This window comes from Carlito syrichta, unplaced genomic scaffold (assembly GCF_000164805.1).
Source record: "Carlito syrichta isolate Samal-C Ts95f unplaced genomic scaffold, Tarsius_syrichta-2.0.1 Scaffold309702, whole genome shotgun sequence".
Classification (NCBI taxonomy): Eukaryota; Metazoa; Chordata; class Mammalia; order Primates; family Tarsiidae; genus Carlito; species Carlito syrichta.
The window spans coordinates 270,064-276,468 of NW_007253798.1; positions in this window are offsets into that span (position 1 = coordinate 270,064).

Consider the following 6,405-nt stretch of genomic DNA (forward strand, 5'->3'; position numbering starts at 1 on the left):
ACAGCTGGTTACTACCATCCTTGTGCTCATTATAATACTGGCCAGAACAAGTCGCTGTTCTACACTTACAAGGAACCTTCATGGAACTCTCACCTGTGGAAATCTACACCTTCAGCGCCTACCTTTGGGCCCTGCTCTGGCTGGTTCTGCACCCTTCCCCCACAATGCCCCTGACCTGCAGGAAGTAGCCAGAAAGAGTAACGACACCCCTCCCCATAAAAAACAGAAAAGGTGGGAATGAAAGGTGCAGGAAGCGACCAGAGGGGCGGTTCCCAAAATGGTGCCAACACACCGAACAACAAAGGCCCTCAGTCCGGCCTCTGTGAGCACAATTCCCCGTGCGTGCTAATTTCAAACCTCCCGTGTGCCTCAATTTCAAGCCTTCCTACAGGCACGTCAATTTCAAACTTGCAAACCTCCAATCAGTAGCCAGCTTTGTTATGTGTCCAATAGGACCATAACGCAGCATTGGCCCCACCCTATTCCCATGCAGCTTCTCCAATAGGAGCATAGCACAGCCCCTTCCGGCCCCTGTCAGGCTGATAAATACAGCCCTCTCCCCCGCAACTCTGTCTCTCCATCTCTCTTTCTCTCTCTCTCTCTGTCGCTCTCTCCCTCTCTGCAGCTCTCTCCCTGCCTCTCTCCCACTTCTTCTCTCTCTCTTACTCTCTCTTTCTTGCTTTTCTTTTTTCCCATTGCAGATCCCCTCTGTAACAACCCTTTTAATAAATCTCTTGGTCCTGGCTGGGTGTGGAGTCATTACTGGCACCGAACTTCTTACACCACTAGCCAAGGCTGGCCTAGGTGCCCTCTGGGATAAATACTTGACCAAGTTATGCTTTCCTGATGAATTCCACATGCCAAGCTCATAGCCCAGCGTCTGAAACATGGCAGAAGCTCACAGAGCAGCAGTCCTTGTCATTATCAAGCAAATGACCACTACCGGGCCAGGAAGTCTCAGAGGAGAATGTCAAGAGAATTGCACGTCAGGGATTTTTGTGCAGGTGAGAAAAGAGCTCAGAACTCAGAATAACTGAAAGGGAGGAGAATGGGGAGGAAAAATATGCTGAAGAGGAGAAAGACAATAACTTTTATAGACACAGAAGCAACAACACAACAGTAGCATCTGAATTATTTATACTTTCCTCAAAAGCTGTTTTTCTTATTTATGGTAGAGATGCTGTGACTCGCAATTCCTGTTGGGTGCCCCCTCGTGGCCATGTCTAGTATTGCAGCTGAGACTCTCACATTTTCCCAAAGCTACAGGTACCAGGGATATAATGGAGGAATGTCATAAAATTGTTATTTTAATTGCATTATCTTTTAGATTTTAATTCCATATATTAGTCCAAATGTAACCATTAAAAAAATATAACACAAAACATCATTTGCATTGCTTCCTGTGTGAATAAAACTCCCCTGGTGGCTCTTGTGGTCCCTCTGGGAAAACTTTCTGCTGTCTGACTAGGAGGTTCTGAGAGTGCCACTCTGGGTCCTTCCCTAGGATGTGGAGAGGTCTTGGTTTTACAGGGCCACCACATAAAACAGGGTGCCCTGTGACTTCTAAACTCTAATCCAAACAAATAATTTTTCTAATCCAAACAAATAATTTTTAATTTCCATGCAATATTTGGGACCTACTTACACTAAAAAAAATTCGTTTTTTTTTTTTTTTTTTTTTTAACCTGAACTTCAAATGTAACTGGATACCCTTGTGTTTTTATTTGCTACATCTGGAAACCCTCTCACTTGCCACAGAGCTATGTTCTATTCAACACTGAAAGCTCCCGGGCCAACTCTAGCCTGGTATACTGTGGCATTGCTCATGCCAGCCCCAGGCTTCCTTGAGTCTAGGGGTCAAAGAGCTAAGGTCATGGTCTGGTTGCAGGGAGGGAGGGAGCAGGAGGTATAGTGGACACAAATCCCAATTCACAAACCAGATAGACAAGAAATAGGACATAGTACTTGGGAAACAAGATGTTTTTTTTCCGAGCCCCTTCCCTAATTGAAGGGCAAGACAGAATCTCACACTTCAAGCTAGAGTCTTTTGAGGGTGTTTGCTGAGCCGAGGTATCATGAGGGCCCTATTGTGTCCTCCACCTCACGGGGTCTCAACACTGTCTACCAGGATGTCCTGCCATGTACAAGTCTCCCCTGCCACTTTCCGCCCATTCCAAGCTTTGGGGAAAAGAAACTTCTTCCATGGTTGGAAACTCCATCCTGACACCAACAGTCACAGACACATGCCTTCTCCTGGGGCTTGTGGCCACTCTCTCTCTGCACCCCACGCTACTCCTGTGGCCGTGGCTTGGTCCCTTCCTTTAGCAGAGGCCCACCTGCCCCTGATGCATGGGCCAAGAACCCAACAGAGGCCTGCATACCAGAGTCTAAATGTTGAAGTCATAAATCCAGCTTACACGCAGCCAAGCATGATGCATTCTGTCCTCTTGCCTTGACCCACATACCCTCCTGATGATCTGCCAGGGCACCCTTCTGTTCAGTGTTCTCAGACTCCTTGCAGCTCCTGCCAGGACACAGTGCCCAGACCAGGCCAGCCCAGCCTGGCCCCTGCCCCCTGGCGCCCAGCCCCTAATCCTGTGTGAGGCAGGGTAACTAGTACAGGTTAGGCATAAACAGATTTCTTATACTTTTTAGCAAGAAAGTGTCTGGACATCTTGTTGGCACACTGAATGATCCTGTAAACTGGAATGTGAACTCAGTGTGGATTCCCAGTCCACTCACCTCCTCAGCTCACCAGAGGAAAACTCCATCAAGGCTGTTCCCGGACCAGGAATCTGAAAGCCACAGAAATGAGAATAAGACTACCTTTTAGCTCATGAATGTGTATGCTGAGAAGTTTGGCAAGTCTCCCTGGAAAAGCCCACCCCTCCATCCATCAGAGTTGGAGAGATGGGAGAGATAACCCTGCCTACTTATTAACATATTAATCACTAGGTGGGTGTGTCAAACCTTTTGTAAAAAGCCAAAGGTGCAGTTGTTCTTTTTTGAGAAACTCACTCATGGCAGGTCTTTTTGCCAGGAATCTTCCTTTCTCCTTCTCTTCTTTCTCTAAAAAACTTCATTTTAAAACTTTACTGGCCACTCTAAAATTCATTTTAGGGTCGAGTGAAAAAATCTGAGAGTTTTGCTCTGCGTCCCGCCTGGGAACATTGTGCATATGAGGAGGGGCCTCATGGCTGCGCTGTGGACCCATAAGCCCCAGCTCCACACTTGGCCCACAACAGCAATCAGATACTAAAAAATGGATTAGAATACTCTGGGAGCATCAGAAAATGCTTGTTCTGTTATGTGAAGGGAAAAGGCAGGTGAGTGTGTATTTGTTCTGTTTACAGATATTAAAAGATGAGGTTTGTCTATGGAAAAGATTTGAAGCAACATGAAATACTGAAGTCATTATTTGTGGGGGGGAGTGGGATGGATATTTTCCCTCTTTTATTTGTACTTCCATGTTTATGTGATTCTTTTAAGGGAGTAACAAAGAAATATAAAAGGTTAAGAATGTGTCCTCAGAACCTCTGACCTCCTTTATTGAGTTGTCAAGCATTTATCATCCATGAATTTTTTAAAGCTAAGTAAATTTTCAGCCAGCATCCCTTTTTGAGATGTCAAATTCACTTATTTATTACTTGCTGTAAAAAGTAGCATCTCCATCTATTTGTCCTAAAAAACCCACTGCTTTCAGACCTCAGGGTATTATTACCCATTAATTTTGTATTCTCAGGTCAACAGAGTAAGGCCCCCCTTAAAAATATCCATGTCTGAATCCTCAGAAGCTGTATGTCTTGTTCTAATCAGAGGGGCATTAAGGCGTAATTAAGGTCACTAATCAGTCAACCTTAAAATGCAGAGAATGTCTTGGATTATCTGAGTTGGCCCAGTGTGTCAAAAGTAGGAGAGAGAGGCAGGAGAGGAGGTCAGAGTGAGATCATGTAAGAAAATGCCAACCTGCTGCTGCTGGCCTTGAGCATGAGGAAAGGACTGAGGGCCCAGGGTGGCAGGCAGCCTCTAGAGGCTAAGACAGACAGGAGATGGACTCCTTCCTGAGCCTTCCTGAGTCCTGCCAGCATCTTGATTTTGGCCTCATGAGACCCGTCACAGCTCTTTCCTACAGAACCATCAGATAATAAATTTGTCTTGTTTTGCACCACTAACTTTGTAGCAATTTGGCAGCCATTTCGGTTTAGGAAATGGAAATTGAACGAAGTCTGGATGTTTCCTAACCATAACTTCCATGGTTGTATCAACTCCTTTCTATGTTCTTACTTACCATTCATAGACTAAAAAGTCCCACTGTGTTCAAGACCTTTTATAATATTCCCTACATTGTTTTAACTCTCTTTCCTTGAGTCTTCTTCATCTTCATCTTCGTTCCTGGATGTACAGTGATGGAAACTGTATGCAGAAGTCAGGAGTCAACTGGATCGTGGTTTTGTACAAGTTTGCAATGTTTTCTGCTGTGTTTCCAAATAGACTTTGTTGTGGTGCTGAGCCGGACATTGTCGGCTTTTTCTGGTGCGGCAGCTGATGAAGCCAGTGTCTGTGGGATGACACACCAGTCTCCAAATTACCTTTTTTGCTCATAGTTACCATCATGTGTAACTATGATGTAAGAACTTGGATTACTTATTCCCCAGATGCAAACAAGTCCCGGGCCTCTCTGCCATCTTTGAATGGACTCACAGCACCTGGCAGGATCACACACATTTTGCCACCTGAAAGAGTTGGCATGAACTGTGAAAGTGGATATTCACCAGCACACACTCTGATTATCCACACTGTGCATGCAACATCTTACTGACATACAGCTAGTATACATCCGAGGACAGCCCTGACATGATGTACACGACAGACCATAGAGCAACCACACACACACACAAAGCACTCAAAACAGTTAAATCATCAGAGAAATTAAAATGTTACACTGGAAAAAATTCACTTAATGCAGAAGAAGAATGTAAATCAGGAAAAGGGACAGAGTGTGAGAGCAAGAGTCACAGAGAGGGGCGGGAGAGAGAGAGAGAGAGAGAGAGAGAGAGAGAAATGGTGTGAGAGAGAGTGAGAGAAAGAGAAAGCCCGGGTGCACAGAAAGGAAAATAGCAGATGTACATTTAACTATATCAACTTTGCATTTAACAGATATCATCCTTCCACTTAACATGTTATTATTTTTAATCCAAGAGATAATCAATTTATATCTATTGAATTATCTGGTCCTAATCTAAGTCCTTTTATGACAAAGCACCTCCCCTTTCTCCTGTGTCCATGAATACATTCTGTCTGATACATTTCATCAGTATAAATAAGCCAGCTTTCTATTGGTTAGTATTTTGTCTCCTTTTCTTTTCTTTCTTTTTTTTTTTTTTTGAGTTGGAGTCTCACTCTGTCGCCCAGACTGGAGTGCAGTGGCCACTCCCGGCCACCGTAGCCTCGCCTGCTGGGCTCTGGTGATCCTTCCGCCTCAGCCTTCCAAGTAGCTGGAATTATAGGCATGCGCTACCACGCCCCACTGATTTTTTGGTTTATTGTAGAGATGAGGTCTCGCTGCCCAGGCGGGTCTTGAATCCCCAGGCTCAGACAATTCACTCACCTCAGCCTCCCAAAGGTGTGGGATTACAGGCTGAGCCACCGAGCCCGGCTTGTCTCTTTTTCAACAGTCCAGTTTTTATATTTTCAAGTGTATATTTCAAGTCATCCAATGAAGTGTATTCAAGTGCAGAAGACACTTTATTTTGTTTTATTTTGTATTGCTTTACTTCCTTAAGCCCAGTGTGGCAATCTTTGTCTTTCAATCAGATCATTTAATCTACTTATATTGACTATAATTTGTGATATGTTTGGGTTTAATCATCTTACTGCTGTTGCCATTTAAAAAAACTAATCAAGTATTTTATACATTTCATTTTTATTCATTTTATACATTTCATTTTGTTCCTCTAATATACTTGTAGCTATAAATTATTTTAAGCTAAAATAGAACAGGTTTAAGTTCTTATAAAACCTAAAAAAGTTATTATGCACATCTAGAAACACAACAAAATCCAAGTAGGATAAACACAAGAGAGCTACATCCACGCACTTTATAGTCAAATTTGAAGGAAGAAAAAAACAAAACAAAAACCCCAAACCCCATAAAATCTGGACTGCATTAGGGAAGAAATGACTTGCCATATACAAGGGAGCCCCAATAAAGTTAACAGCTGAATTCTCATCAGAAAAACAACAATAACAAACCAAAACAAGCAAGCAAGCAAACAAACAAACAAAAATTCTAGAAGGAAATGGAATGACAGATTCAAAGTGCTAGGGAAAAGAAAAAAAATTCCATATCTGGAAAAATCTATCTTTCCAAAATAAATAAAAATAAATGTATTCCGCCGGGCTCAG